The sequence below is a fragment of the Armigeres subalbatus genome, chromosome 2 (assembly GCF_024139115.2).
Source record: "Armigeres subalbatus isolate Guangzhou_Male chromosome 2, GZ_Asu_2, whole genome shotgun sequence".
NCBI lineage: Eukaryota > Metazoa > Arthropoda > Insecta > Diptera > Culicidae > Armigeres > Armigeres subalbatus.
In genome coordinates, this window is record NC_085140.1 from 402775712 (window position 1) to 402791198 (window position 15487).

The 15487-nt window shown below is 44.0% G+C and overlaps 1 protein-coding gene across 1 annotated transcript in view; it reads right to left on the reverse strand.

Annotated features, from left to right (window-relative positions):
* The window catches only part of LOC134213320 (electroneutral sodium bicarbonate exchanger 1), a 171861-nt gene that overhangs the window by 142662 nt on the left and 13712 nt on the right, over positions 1-15487 (reverse strand). The window contains exon 2 of the mRNA XM_062692286.1: positions 11196-11725. The gene's annotated coding sequence lies outside the window, so the exon portion shown is untranslated. The remainder of the gene's footprint in view (positions 1-11195; positions 11726-15487) is intronic.

The following is a 15487-nucleotide window of genomic DNA, read 5'->3' on the forward strand; positions in this document are numbered from 1 at the left end:
ACGAAATTTGAACTTTTCTTGTTTTAAAATGTTCACCCATTTGTTAAAAAGATACATACGTTACCATAAATAAATACGGAATACGAATACAGTTTGAATCATTATTATAATGAAAATAGATTATTATCAATGTACATATGTCACTAAGAAATTTTTTTTTTTTTTTTTATCTTTCGTTTATTTGGAAGGCTCATTTGCCGTGAAGCGCGAAATCAAGTTTAACAATACATTTCTTGATTCTTATACATAGTGTTAGTTTTGGGGAACCGAAAGACTCGCGGTTTAGTCGAGGTTAGGGAATACAATAATACAGTAGGAAAGGAAAGGATTTTAGGGTGCTTAAGTAATTACGATGCTGATGTTCACAAAGTTGACATTCCTCGCATTTTTACATCTGTAACGGGACAAACAAACTTTTTTGGGAGACAACGACGAGAGGAAGACATACGGAAGGGATTAACGACAGACATGGAAATGTACAACAAGAGGAAGACATTCGATATGGGGTACGACAGACAAGGGAATGGGCAGACAATGATTACAGTTTTACATCAGCAACTTTCAAAAATTGGTGGATCAGGGACATGTACTCGAGATCAAGGCCCGACAACACTTCCCTAATAGGCTTTGGTTGTTTTCCTCGGACCCGGAGATGTTCAGTTAGCGCAGATCTGGGGCCACGATGCTCCTCGCACGCCCACACGACATGATCGATGTCCTGATAATCCTCGCCGCAAACACAGAGATTTCCTTCCGAGAGCCCCACTCTGAAAAGATGTGCATTTAGAGTGTAGTGATTGGACATTAGACGACACATGGTTCGAATGAAGTCTCGTCCCATATTCAATTTTTTGAACCATGGACGCTTCGACACCTGCGGGCGAATTGAATACAGCCATCTACCCAACTCCCCATTTGTCCATTTCTGTTGCCAGCTGTTCAAGGTTTCCTGACGAACTAATGTGAAAAATTCATCGAAGGTGATTTTCCGATCGTAAATATCACCTTCCATAGCGCCCACCTTAGCCAAAGAGTCCGCTTTCTCATTTCCCGGGATCGAGCAATGAGAAGGGACCCAAACCATGGTGATTGTGTAAGACCGTTGTGATAAGGCACTCAAAGCTTTCCGTATCCCATTCAGAAGATACGCTGAGTGCTTAACCGGTTTCATTGACCGAACAGCCTCCAAGGAACTTAGACTGTCGGTGAAGATGAAAAAGTGGTCAGGAGGTAGGGATGCGATTTGCTCGAGTGAATAGTGTATAGCTGCTAACTCAGCAGTATACACGGAACAAGGCTCGTTGAGCTTAAAGTAGGCGCTATGAAAAACGTTGAAAACACCGAAACCAGTGGAGTCATCAATTTTTGACCCGTCTGTAAAAAAGCTTCTCTCCTCACTGGCGTGCCCGTATTTGCTTGCAAATAATGGAGGTATGACCTCCGCACACAGAAAGTCTGGTATTCCATGAACCTCCTGCTTCATGGACAGATCAAAAGTAACAGAGGAACTGTAAGAGTCTAAGAAGTTAGCACGATTGGTATCTACCGAAGAAGGGCTTACCTCCAGCGTTATGTACCAGTGGTAAATACTCATGAATCGAGATTGAGGGTTTTGTTCGAGCAGCTTCTCGAAGTTGTCAATGACCAATGGATTGAGAACCTCACAGCGGATGAGGAACCGGAGCGATAATTCCGCGAAACGATCTGTTAGTGGCAATACTCCCGCAAGTACCTCCAAGCTCATCGTATGTGTCGAATTCATACATCCTAACGCGATACGGAGACAGCGGTACTGAATCCTTTGAAGCTTCAGCATGTGTGTTTTAGCCGCGGACTGGAAGCAGAAACTACCGTATTCGAGGACCGACAAAATGGTTGTTCTATACAACGTCATAAGATCTTCGGGATGCGCTCCCCACCATGTTCCGGTTATTGATCGCATGAAGTTGATCCGTTTCTGGCATTTTTGTGTCAGATACACAATGTGCTTCCCGAAGGTGCATTTCGAGTCGAACCAGACCCCGAGGTATTTAGAAGATATGCTGTGAGTGATTGTCTTACCCATCAGTTGGAGCGGGAACTTTGCCGGCTTATGTTTTTTTGAAAAGACAACCATCTTAGTTTTCTCCGGAGAGAATTCGATACCCAGCTTCGTAGCCCAAGTGGACAAATTGTCCAGAGTATCTTGCAACGGTCCTTGCAGATCAATCGCTGTTGGTCCCGAAACGGATACAACACAATCATCTGCAAGCTGTCTCAACGAGCAATTTGGCATGAGACATTCATCAATGTCTCTGACGTAAAAATTAAAGAAGGGGCTCAAACATGAGCCCTGGGGAGACCCATGTAGCTAATTCGTGAAGTTGCCGAGTCACCATGAGAAAAACTCATACGCTTCTCTGACAACAAATTGTACAAATAGTTGTTCAAAATTGGTGAAAGTCCACACTCGTGGAGTTTGTCGGATAAGACATCGACGCAAACTGAATCAAAAGCCCCTTAATGTCCAAAAACACTGAGCCCATTTGCTCTTTTTAGCGAAAGTAAGCTGAATTTCTGAAGAAAGCAACGCAAGACAGTCGTTCGTTCCCTTGCCCTGCGGAAACCAAATTGTGTATCTGACAACAAACTATTCGATTCAACCCATCTGTCTAGCCGGAAGAGAATCATCTTCTCCAACAGCTTCCGAAGACATGACAGCATCGCGATGGGGCGATACGAATTACAATCCGACGCGGGTTTTCCGGGATTCTGGATGGCTATCACCCTCACTTCCCTCCAATCATCCGGAACAATGTTGCACTCCAGTAACTGATTGAACAAGTTCAATAAGCGCCTCTTCGCGACGTCTGGGAGGTTTTTGAGCAAATTGAACCTGATTCTATCCATCCCTGGAACGGAATTGTTACATGAAAGGAGAGCAAGTGAGAACTCAATCATCGAAAAGGGACGATCCATATCATCCCTGTCAGCAAAAGCATCACGTAGCTCTTGCCTCACCGGTACCGAATCCGGACAAACTTTCTTTGCGAAGTCAAGTATCCACCGCGACGAGCTTTCACGATCTTCGTTTGCGGACGACGCGTTGCGCATTCTTCTCCCGACGGTCCACAGAGTTTTCATTGAAATCTCGCGCGACAAACCTTCTACAAAAGTGCTCCAATATCCGCGCTTCTTCACTTTGACCAGTTTCTTGAACTGGATTTCGAGCGCGGTGTATCGTTTGTGAAGAACGATCGCCCCGTGTTTCCGAAATTCTTTGAACGCGGCGGATTTCTCGCGATAAAGTTGCGTACACTCGATGTCCCACCACGGACGGTAGGGTTTCTACGAACCGAAGCTCCTGGCACCGGCCGACGTTGTGCCTGAAGAGCGCTTTCAAGAATCAACTGCGATAGAAACTTGTACTCTTCCCGCGGGGGAAGCGCTTCTATCGACTGTATGCCATCGCTGATGGCGTCCGCATATTTGCCCCAATCGATGTGCTTCGTTAGGTCATATGAAAGATCAATGGAAGCAGATTGCTTATGTCCATTGGAAATCGAAACTTCGATCGGCAAATGATCACTACCATGGGGATCTTGGACCACCTTCCAAGTACAGTCCAACGATAATGAGCTCGAACAAATGGAAAGATCTAGACGGCTATCTCTTGCTGGAGGAGCCACTCGTGTAACTTCTCCTGTATTCAAAATTGACATATTGAAGTCGTCGCAGAGGTCGTATATCATTGATGAACGGTTGTCGTCGTACAGTTCCCCCCAGCCTGTTCCGTGGGAGTTAAAATCTCCCAGGAGCAACCGTGGCTCGGGCATAACCGAGCAGATGTGCGAGAGATCTCTTCGAGATATCGCGGTGTTTGGAGGAAGATATATCGAGGCGATACTGAGGTCTTTTCCTCGAATAGTCACCTGACATGCGACAGCTTCGGTGCCAGACATCGGCGCAAGATCGACTCTATAGAAGGAGTGCTGTTTTTTTTATCCCTAAAAGCACCCCTCCATATCGATTTGCCCGATCGCGGCGGATTATGTTGAAATCAGGAAAATGAAGGTTCACATCTGGTGTTAGCCATGTTTCACATAAAGCAAAAGCATCGCATTGTAATTTGTTAACTAAAACTTTAAAAGTATCTAATTTTGGAAGAATACTTCGACAGTTCCACTGTAGAATCGAAATCATGTTACCCTTATTGACTAAGTTAGCCATCGAAGGATACAAATGACTCGAGGAGGGGCATTTTCGAAGCCAGCTGCTTCAGGAGAGGAGTCAGAATAGGAAGAACAGTTTTGACCATGTTCTTCACGGGGTCGGAAGCATCAAAGAAGTTGAGGATGAGCTCCACGATGCCAGAAAGTGTGAACATTGGAGCGCTCGGGAGTTCTTCTGCTCGCTCTGTATGCTCTCTTTCTGGCTGAGAAATCGCAAAAAATGGGGCATCTGGGATTTTAGATGTTCCCGGAAGCGGTGGAAACTCTCGATCATCCCGATGTGAAACCACAAAAGTTGAACGTTTTTGAGTATTTCCACCCGCTTTGAATTTGACCATGTTGGATTGGGGCTCACTTTGAGGCTGTTTTCTAGGCTTTTTTGAGGGTCGCTGGCTCTGTTTTATTCTCTTCCTCGTTGAGCCATTGAAAACAAAGGGAACCCCATTTCCAACCTCGGAGTCAGAGCTACCTTGATCGTCCAAAGGAAGAGACGAGTAGATGGTGTCAGAAACGAGTGGAGGAGCGGCCTTCCTCAACATTTCGGCGTAACTTCGCCGAGAACGCTGCTGAAGAGACCGCTTCTGGTGTATTCGCTGCTGTATGTACGTTGGGCAAGCTTCAAGAGCATGTGGAGGGCTTTCGTTACAATAAACACATTTCGGTGCCGTCTTGCACGCACCCTCCACATGCTTCTCTCCGCATGATGCACAGCGAGGTTTATTGCAGCAGTACTGAGCGGTGTGGCCCAGCTGCTTGCAATTAACACAATTCATCACCTTCGGTACATACAGCCGAACAGGTAGACGAAGTTTGCCAATCACTACGTAGTCAGGCAGTGCGGACCCGGAAAAGTGACGCAGAAAGAGTCAGACGGGAATAACTCCGCTTCTCTCCTCCTGCGACACCGAATACAGTTGTTTGCAATGCAGTAACGCTACAGGAGGCAAAGAAACGTTCTTGAAACGACCGAAACCTTGTTTCAAATCGTCGCATGTCATACTTCCCTCCGTCACCACCCCCGCGATCTCACACACTGCTGACGGTAAATACACCCTATATTCGAGAGTGAAAAGCTCACAGGTGGCAATCTCATTGGCCTGTTTGCGATCACTGACCGTGACACGGAGTTTACTGGACCCAACCATGTCAATGGTCGTGACAGACGAAAATCGCTTTTCCAGATCCTTGCTAATCTGGCTGATATTCAAACGTTTGCCTTTGGGTCGAAAGAAAACAACATACGGCCCACTAGAGTCGTGAGGATAGACCTTGGGACGGGGGCTGGTAGAGGAAATTTTAGTGTTGCTGGTGTTCATTTCGTTTTGGTTTGGAACACCCGAATGCAACGAAACATCTGACATGGAATACGAAGTACCCCCGCCAACTTCGCCTTCGCGCATTGCGGATACGAAATGCGCCGCTGCGGCGAGGCACAATCTACTTTAAAACCAAACAATTATCACAAGGACAGAAAACAAAACCCACACACACACACAAATTAATGAGAAGGGAAGACGAATTAAAGAAAAAGGAAAAAAAAACTATTCCAATAAGATGGAGAAGAGAGGAGGAAAACGAGAGGGAGCTCAAGTAAATACTTGCGTTCACACTGCTGTGTCGCCGGCTAACGGTTCTGGCAGCACACACTGACTGGATGGATAATCGCCGGGGTGGTAGTGCGGTCGAAGCGAACCACGCTGTTGTTGGTGTTCTTGCCGCAGACAACACTGCAACTGGGTGGCAGGACGGCAGCGTCTGTGTTGGTGGAGACGCACGATGGATGATGACTGTCGGCGTGGGTGGGGCGATGGTGCCTGCGCCTGCGATGGACGCCGAAGAAACTGCAAAACTTTGCGTTGTCTTGCAAAAGCAACGAAATGGCTACTTAACTGCTTCAGCTAAGCACCACTTCCACTCAAGCACTATGCTTCAAAACACTTTCGGAAAAAAAACCTCTACCTGTACTTCAGGAAAAAAACCAAAAGAGAAGCAGACCGTACGCGGACTTACAACCGTCTCGCTCGGATGCTCGACGTGGAATGACCACTAAGAAATGTAAATTTGTTGTTCATTATTCAATTGTAGGCATACATAGAAACAAGTCTAAATAAAGAAATGTGATTTTGCCATCAACAAACGATATCTCCTAAATAATTTATGAGTCCAATATTGTGCGACACTCTCATCCAATGCTCTATTTGTTGCTCTTCCTCTATATTTATTTTTTTTCTCGCACGTGCCTTGTTCTCTGAAAACGAAAGCTTTCGTTATTACGATGCTTATTGTCAGGTGCCAAAATGATTTATAGATGGTACCCAGGGCCGGATTTATGGAGGGGGGGCAGGGGTTCCGTGGCCCCGGGCCCCCACAAATCTTATGTACCAAAACCAACCTTTTTTGGACATTTTGGGGCCCCCACATACCGTCGGCCCCGGGGCCCCCTTCCGGCTAAATTCGGTCCTGATGGTACCTAAATCGGAAGAACGTTCTGACAGTTTTCTATTATATCATACCCTGTCTATGTTTATGCGATTGGCGATTGTTAACAAGTACCATAACAGAAGACACTTTTGGAGCACAAATTTTATGTTGTTAGAAATTAAGTTAGAACCAGTATGAGTACAAGATAATTTCGCAGGGTACATGGTCACCAAATAACAAAAATTCACATTAGCTCAAACACTATACATTTATTTTAGAACTGTATCTTACTGTAAATGATTGAGTATTTAAATTTACGCATCTTTTTCAATACCAAGTACCAACTGCTAATGGCAATCTTATATCCGTCCATATATGCTGCTAATGTCACCATAATCAATTTCCGTCGATCAATATGCGTACGGCAACGCAGACCTACATCAGGCGGGTTGCAAATGTCTAGTTTTTGAGATTGGATCGCAAACGACATCACTCTATACTTGGCCTGTTGATTGGTAAAGCAAAGTTCGAATGGCGACGACGACTGCAGACAGGACCGTTCTCACTCGAAGTGCGCCCGGTGGTAATGTCTGCCATTGAACCACGCCAGACCAGCTTTATTGGTTTTCAGATCACTTTCGGTGCTGTGAGCAAGTGTGTTGGTTCCATTTGATGGATGTGTATAGCAACTACGTAGTAATCAAAAGTAAGCTTTTGTAATTAGAGAGGATTTTGAAAGACAGTGGCAATCAATTTTTAATTAAATATCTGCTCTGCAGAACCTGCTTTGGATAATTGTCCGTGATTAGGTTAATGGGATTCATTATATGGTGTACATGTACCCTAAACAGTGTGGTGGTTCAACAATTGTGTTTTAAATTTTTAACAGCTGGATTGATGTAAATAAGATCATCAAGCACCAAAAATACTGAATATCGATGCTTATCTATTCATTTCCCATACTAAATTCTAAAGAGTTTTACACCACACATATGTTGACCGATTTGATGAAATTTTGTCCAGAGCAAAAGTGTTATTTCTTCTGTGACTTTCCTTGTTAAAACTCGGAAATGCTTTCAACACCAAATTACATTAAAATTTTCACTAATGTTTGGGTCCCAGAAAAAAAAAATGCAAAAAGGCTATTTCTGAAATTTTAAGAATGGTTATAAATAACGATTTATTTTGGGCTATAATTTTGAAACATGTTTGTCCCCTTCTACCTTGAGCCACCCTACTGTACAATCTGATGCGAATTATGGTAAAACGGTATACACATTGAAACGGAGTTAGGGAGTGAGTGCTAGTAATGGACCCCGTGCGTATAATGGACCCCCTGAACAAAAACCTAGAGTTTACGCTTGAATCTACAATTTCCTGCCAACTTACATAGGATAAAGTTGCTTCACTTATCAGGGTAGTAGTTCCATACAATTGTTTTGCACTAGGAGACTGAAATTTAGTTATATTAACTAATTTATGAATGTAAACGCGCTAGAGGGTCCATTACTAGCACAGAAGGGGGTGGGGGTCCATGATAGGCAACAGGAACATGTGGAAATGGAACATGTAAATCAAATGGAGGGACCATAATACGTATGTAAACAAACTCGATGTTGCGTATTATGGACCCGGGGGTGGCCATAATAGGCAACCTGGCTACATAATTTTTAAATACATATTTTAGTAGTAAAAATGAATGTTTTACCATGTGCTATGTACGAAACGCGATGCTGATACCTGTTGCTTGTCATCTAGTGCTGCAGAATGGCAATTTGTCATGAGTCTTACTCTAGCGAAGCGATTGAAGTAAGTTTCCGTCGTTAAGGGGTCCATTACTAGCACTCACTCCCTAGATTGCTTTACTATGTTATTAAAAAATTATGTTAATTTGTGAAACGCGTTCAATTCATTATAATTTTATTGAATTAGTACTAATTCAGTTAAGCTTTTTGTTATGTTAAATGAGTTTCATATATTTCTGCCATCCTATAAATTATTCACTTAGATCCTATCACTTTGTAAAGTAGCCGAAGCACCATCTTTGATAATCCGTTTCATGTTTCTATTATAATCGCTTCCAGTAACTGTGAATGAAAAGTCTGGCCCAGTAATTGAGTGCTTATGGTTGTCGCCGTTATCGATTGAAAGGTTCTCAGAATTGACTAAAACTTTTGCAGCGTCTTTTCCCCATCCGATGAGTGTCCCATCAGAAAGTTAAAGATGCTTCTGGTCATGGCAGACAAAGGACAATGGAAAGTTTTCTAGTCCGTTCATCTTCGTAGGAGAAAAAAACACCTGGTATAATAAGGGTATTTTGGCGATATGCTATTTTTCATGTCGCTGCGAAACGAAATGAGATAAGACGAATAAAGTATGATAACAGTGAAATTAAATGAAGTATAGATTACTGTTCCTGAAATTCAACCGCAAACAGATTTTCTCGGCATTGTACGAAACAGTTTGTAATTTGGATTTTGGATTAACTCAATTTTCGGTATTTTCATTTGTTTAAGTAATTTATATTGTGCAGAGAATGCTCATTTTTCTGTGAGCTGTTTTGAAATTACTGTTTTGTAATATTTTGCATTAGAGAGAAGCCTTTCTTATAAATAATATTATATATTATGAAAGTGGGGACCAGCTATGGCAGCTAATGCACGAACACGGTTTTCCGGATAAACTGATACGGTTGATCAAAGCGACGATGGATCGGGTGATGTGCGTAGTTCGAGTTTCAGGGGCATTCTCGAGTCCCTTCGAAACCCGCAGAGGGTTACGGCAAGGTGATGGTCTTTCGTGTTTGCTATTCAACATCGCTTTGGAAGGTGTAATACGAAGAGCAGGGATTAACACGAGTGGTACAATTTTCAATAAGTCCGTCCAGCTATTTGGTTTCGCCGACGACATAGATATTATGGCACGTAACTTTGAGAAGATGGAGGAAGCCTACATCAGACTGAAGAGGGAAGCTAAGCGGATCGGACTAGTCATCAACACGTCGAAGACGAAGTACATGATAGGAAGAGGTTCAAGAGAAGACAATGTGAGCCACCCACCGCGAGTTTGCATCGGTGGTGACGAAATCGAGGTGGTAGAAGAATTTGTGTACTTGGGCTCACTGGTGACTGCCGAAAATGACACCAGCAGAGAAATTCGGAGACGCATAGTGGCTGGAAATCGTACGTACTTTGGACTCCGCAAGACGCTCCGATCGAATAGAGTTCGCCGCCGTACCAAACTGATAATCTACAAAACGCTCATTAGACCGGTAGTCCTCTACGGACACGAGACCTGGACGATGCTCGTGGAGGACCAACGCGCACTCGGAGTTTTCGAAAGGAAAGTGCTGCGTGCCATCTATGGTGGGGTGCAGATGGCGGACGGTACGTGGAGGAGGCGAATGAACCACGAATTGCATCAGCTGTTGGGAGAACCATCCATCGTTCACACCGCGAAAATCGGACGACTGCGATGGGCCGGGCACGTAGCCAGAATGTCGGACAGTAACCCGGTGAAAATGGTTCTCGACAACGATCCGACGGGCACAAGAAGGCGAGGTGCGCAGCGGGCAAGGTGGATCGATCAGGTGGAAGATGACTTGCGGACCCTCCGTAGACTGCGTGGTTGGCGACGTGTAGCCATGGACCGAGCCGAATGGAGAAGACTCTTATATACCGCACAGGCCACTTCGGCCTTAGTCTGAATAAATAATAATAATTATGAAAGTGGTCATCAATTCTAATAGAAACCCGAACAACTGTTATTAAAATTTGACAGGAGCTTGAATTATGATAGAGTTATTGCTCCTGGACTTCATCTCATAGCTCCGATGTTACTGACTGTTCCGATGTTCATCCCATCAAAAACAAAGCTACGGATTTTTTGTAATTTTTTCTGCCTAACAGTGAGCACGCAGATTGGAACGGTTTTTTCTTTCGTGATGAGACGAATTTATGTTCACTGTTCAGTCACTGAACTTCAGTGAGATGTAAATGGGAACAGCCTGCTGTGGTAGGCAGTGGTGTCTATAATACGTTGGGAGAGCCATGCATCGCTCTTATCACGAAAACCGGTCGACTGCTGTAGGCCGGACATAAAGCCATAACGTTGGACAATAATCCAGTGAAATGGTTCTAAAATGGTGGATCGATCAGGTGGAATACAAACGACTGACCCTAGGTAGACTGCGTGATTGGCAACGTATAGCCATGGACTGAGCGGAATAAAGAAATGTTTTATGTGCAGCACTTGCCTCTCCGGCGTGTTTCAAAATAAATGAAAATCAAATATGATCTCCAAATTTTTGCCATAACTCGACCATATTGACTTAACTTATGCGTATCTCTTGGAAGAAAATTTTTTCTGTGTAAATGAATGCAATTCAGGTGATTAACTGCAAAGAAATTCACTGCTTCGGTGAAGAGAATCCATTTTTGGATTGAAATCATTGGCATAAAAAATACACTTATCGCGAAATAGTATTGTGTCTCGAAGGGATGGTTTGTCACAAAGATTTTTGCTTGTTCATACACTGAAATTCATATGACTAAATTTACTTACCTTCTGAAATTAAGCGGGTGCTACAATCCAATTTCAACCAACCGGTTCCCTCTAGTCTGCAAATTCGCTGTACTTCAACCCACCAGCGCTGCACGGTTGTGTATTTAATTTCCACTTTTATGGACTTTTTCCCGAGAGAGTGGGCAAGCTACCGGCAAATATCTGGTTTTATTGGGTCAGGTCACTGGCACTGTTGCTGACTGTTGACATAAACTTCATCATCTGACCGGACTCAGATTGGGACAGATTCCATCCCAAGAGACGAATGTTATGCTTCCACCTATTTATTATCCTTTCTTTATGAATTCACGAAAAATGTTTACTTCTCGGTAAAATATTTTCATTTAATTTCTCGTGAACGCAAACACCTACTAAAATAACTGGAAGCTTCAGATGGACAAGCGCGTGCTAAAGACTGTGACTAAACCATTTACAGAAGCTGCCAACAGAAAATTGCGTAATACAGTTGATTGATTTTTTACTGCGCTCTCAAGTTCAATGTGGCGGTCCACTGATGTTGATTCATGCTTCTGGAAGAAATAAGAGAAATGAGAAGGAAAAGTTTACTTCCCTGCGATTGATGGTTGCCTTTAATCTTCGGAGGCACTTTGGGGAAAATAATAATTTGTTCAATAAAGAAGAACCTTTCCTTTGCTTCTCTTCACCCTTTCGGCTTTGGGAAGTCAGGTTAGTCTTAATATAGAGCAACTGTGAATCATTTTGGATTATTAGTTGGCAGAAAATTTGATCGTCACCGTCAGTAGAAACATAAACTTTGAAGTATTTAGGGTCAATCAATCCTTTTCCGCTTGATGTTCAAGATGTTTTAACCGTTTCCCGACGATGTCTATGTGCTCAGCGAGGCGCATATGAAGGGCATAAATCTTCTTCTTTTACATATATAAAAATGAATTTCTGTCTGTCTGACCCTTATTGCATTAAAATAGCATGGGAGTAAAGGCAAACTACTTCGACCCCATTTACTCAATTTTGGCTTCCCGTACGGATGTTCGAGGATGGGTGAATTGAACTCACTATTGGGTAGTTTATTTCTTCCGTGTAGGAGAACCAGTGGGTTTGTTTTCGTTTTGCACTGAAAATAGATTTTTCACCCCCACCTTCTTCTCTTCCTTTTACCCAGCAACTCCTATCCCTACCTCCCCGTGGTGCTGGCCGGGATACGAGCAACCTTAGGTAAGGTTGGGTAAACAACCCCGTTGGGAACTATGGTCGTATGCTGACAGTGAAGGGGCGGTTTGCTCCTCCCCGGAGGTGCAAATCTTATTGAGCGTCTGTTCTCCATGTCAGAATCGGCTCACAACAGCGTCTGTTCTCCATGTTAGGGGCGGCTGATCATCGTCCGAGTGCCAGCGAGGGACTGTAAGTGAAACTGTGCATCATGGTCCAGCGGAAATAAGGAGGACAGCCAGCCAAACAAACTCACGCAACGAACAATCAACAAGAGAGTACGGATCGGAACCATTGGTGAAGACCACTGCGACGAAAAGGGACTAGCGATTGGAAACTCGGTTCGTGTAACTGCAAATCTCTCAACTTCATCGGGAGCACACGCATACTCGCCGATGTGCTCAAGGACCGTGGATTCAGCATCGTAGCGCTGCAGGAGGTTTGTTGGAAGGGATCAATGGTGTGAATTTTTAGAGGTAATCATACCATCTACCAGAGCTGCGGCAACACACACAAGCTGGGAACAGCTTTCATAGTGATAGGCGATATGCAAAGGCGCGTGATCAGGTGGTGGCCGATCAACAAGAGAATGTGCAGGTTGAGGATCAAAGGCCGGTATTTCAACAGCATAATCAACGTCCATAGCTCACACTCCGGAAGTACTGATGATGATAAAGACGCATTCTACGCGCAGCTGGAACGTGAGTACGACAGCTGCCCAAGCCACGACGTTAAAATCATCATAGGAGATTTGAACGCTCAGGTTGGCCAAGAGGAGGAGTTTCGACCGACTTTTGGAAAGTTCAGCGCTCACCGGCTGACGAACGAAAGCGGCCTACGCCTAATTGATTTCGCTGCCTCCAAGAATATGGCCATTCGCAGCACCTACTTCCAACACAGCCTCCCGTATCGGTACACCTGGAGATCGCCACTGCGGACAGAATCAGAAATCGACCACGTTCTGATTGATGGACGGCACTTCTCCGACATTATCGACGTCAGGACATATCGTGGCGCTAACATCGACTCTGACCACTATCTGGTGATGGTCAAACTGCGCCCAAAACTATCCGTCATCAACAATGTTCGGTACCGATGGCCGCCGCGATACGACCTAGAGCGACTGAAGCAACCTGATGTCGCTACTGCATACGCGCAGCATCTCGAGGCAGCGTTGCCGGAAGAGGGTGAGCTCGATGGGGCCCCTCTTGAGGACTGCTGGAATACAGTTAAAGCAGCCATTAACGACGCAGCGGAGAACAACGTCGGGTATGTGGGACGAAGTCGACGGAACGATTGGTTCGACGAAGAGTGCAGACAGATTCTGGAGGAGTAGGAGGCAGCGTGGGTGGTCGCGCTGCAGCAAGGTACTCGGCTGAACGTGGAACGTTATAGCCGGAAGCGGAGACAGCAGACCCGCCTTTTTCAGGAGAAAAAACGCCGCCTGGAAAAAGCGGAGTGCGAGGAGATGGAACAGCTGTGCCGTTCTCAAGAAACACGCAAGTTCTACCAGAAGTTCAAAGCATCCCGCAAAGGCTTCGTGCCGCGAGCCGAAATGTGCCGGGATAAGGATGGGAGCATCTTGACGGACAAACGTGTGGTGATCGAAAGGTGGAAGCAGCACTACGAGGAACATTTGAATGGCGCTGAGAGTACAGGCAGTGAAGGTCAAGGCAGCGGAAGAGATGACCACGTCAGTTCAGAGGACGATGGAAGCCAACCAGCCCCCACCTTGAGAGAAGTTACGGATGCCAACCAACATCTAAAGACCAATAAAGCAGCCGCCCAGCTAACATTTTGATACGTATAGCTTTTGGTATAAGTTGTCATATACAAGCAAGCAAACTTGTATATAATGCACTGAATCGCTATATACCTACTAAAGTGGAGGCCATATACATACTAATAAACGACTTTCTTGAGTTTTCGTTAGCATTATTACGATCTAGTAAACACACAAAAAAAATATTGTAAACAACCATGTCTCGAATATTTGACCTTTAGATCTAAAGGCTAAAGCTCTACCGATGCGCTAAACAGCAACTGTTGAAAAGCAGCTACTTTTTGACAATTATAATCTGGATTAAACTCTAGTGTTGACCAGGATATTACAGTATACGATGTCTATCACATTTATACGATTCAAGTACTATGTTGTTGTACATACAAATGTAGTTTGAGTCTTATATAGAAGCTGCTTGTAATTGTTCCGATAATGTTCATACATAAAACGATTACGCAGCATTTCAAGCGATTCTGCTCACATATAAACGATGATGAAATGTCAACATCAACATTTCGCCGTGTTTATCACTAGTACTGAGTTATTTTCATTTGTTGGAATTTTTTTTTATTGTTTGGCAGTGGAACGGAGCACAAATCGGCAGGATTTATAAAACGGAATTAGATAAGAGAACAGCATTTATGCAATGGAATTAAATCGCATCGGATAGACTGAAGTAAGTAGAAATGAAATTTATTTTATCGCTTAGATAGAGTGGGCTTTGATCAACGCGCAGGAGTTAAAACTATTTACGTACGACGCACAATCGTATACGATTTCTATGACAACACGTATGTGGATATACTATATTTGCGATTCAAGCAGATTAACCGCATATTGTTTATATAATTTAACGATTTTTTTAACACAATCGTAAATATTCCATATGCAAGTATTACATACGATAGTAATCATATTTGGGCTGTTTTTATAAGTAATCATTTACGAGTGCGATAGAAAACTGCAATATATGCGATCAAATATATACTTTCATATACGATCTGTTGTTTACTGGGCGGTAAGGATGGTATCGAAGCTGAGCTCTTCAAGATGGGCCCGGAAAAGCTAGCCACTTGCCTGCACAAATTGATAGTCATAATCTGGGAAACTGAACAGCTACCGGAGGAGTGGAAGGAAGGCAACAAGCTGGAGTGTGAGAACTTTCGAGCGATCAACATCCTTATTGCCGTCTACAAAGTGATATCTCAGATCATCTTCCGTCGTCTGTCACCATTAGTGAATGAGTTCGTGGGAAGTTATCAAGCCGGCTTCGTTGACGGCCGCTCGACAACGGACTAGATCTTTACTGTACGGCAAATCC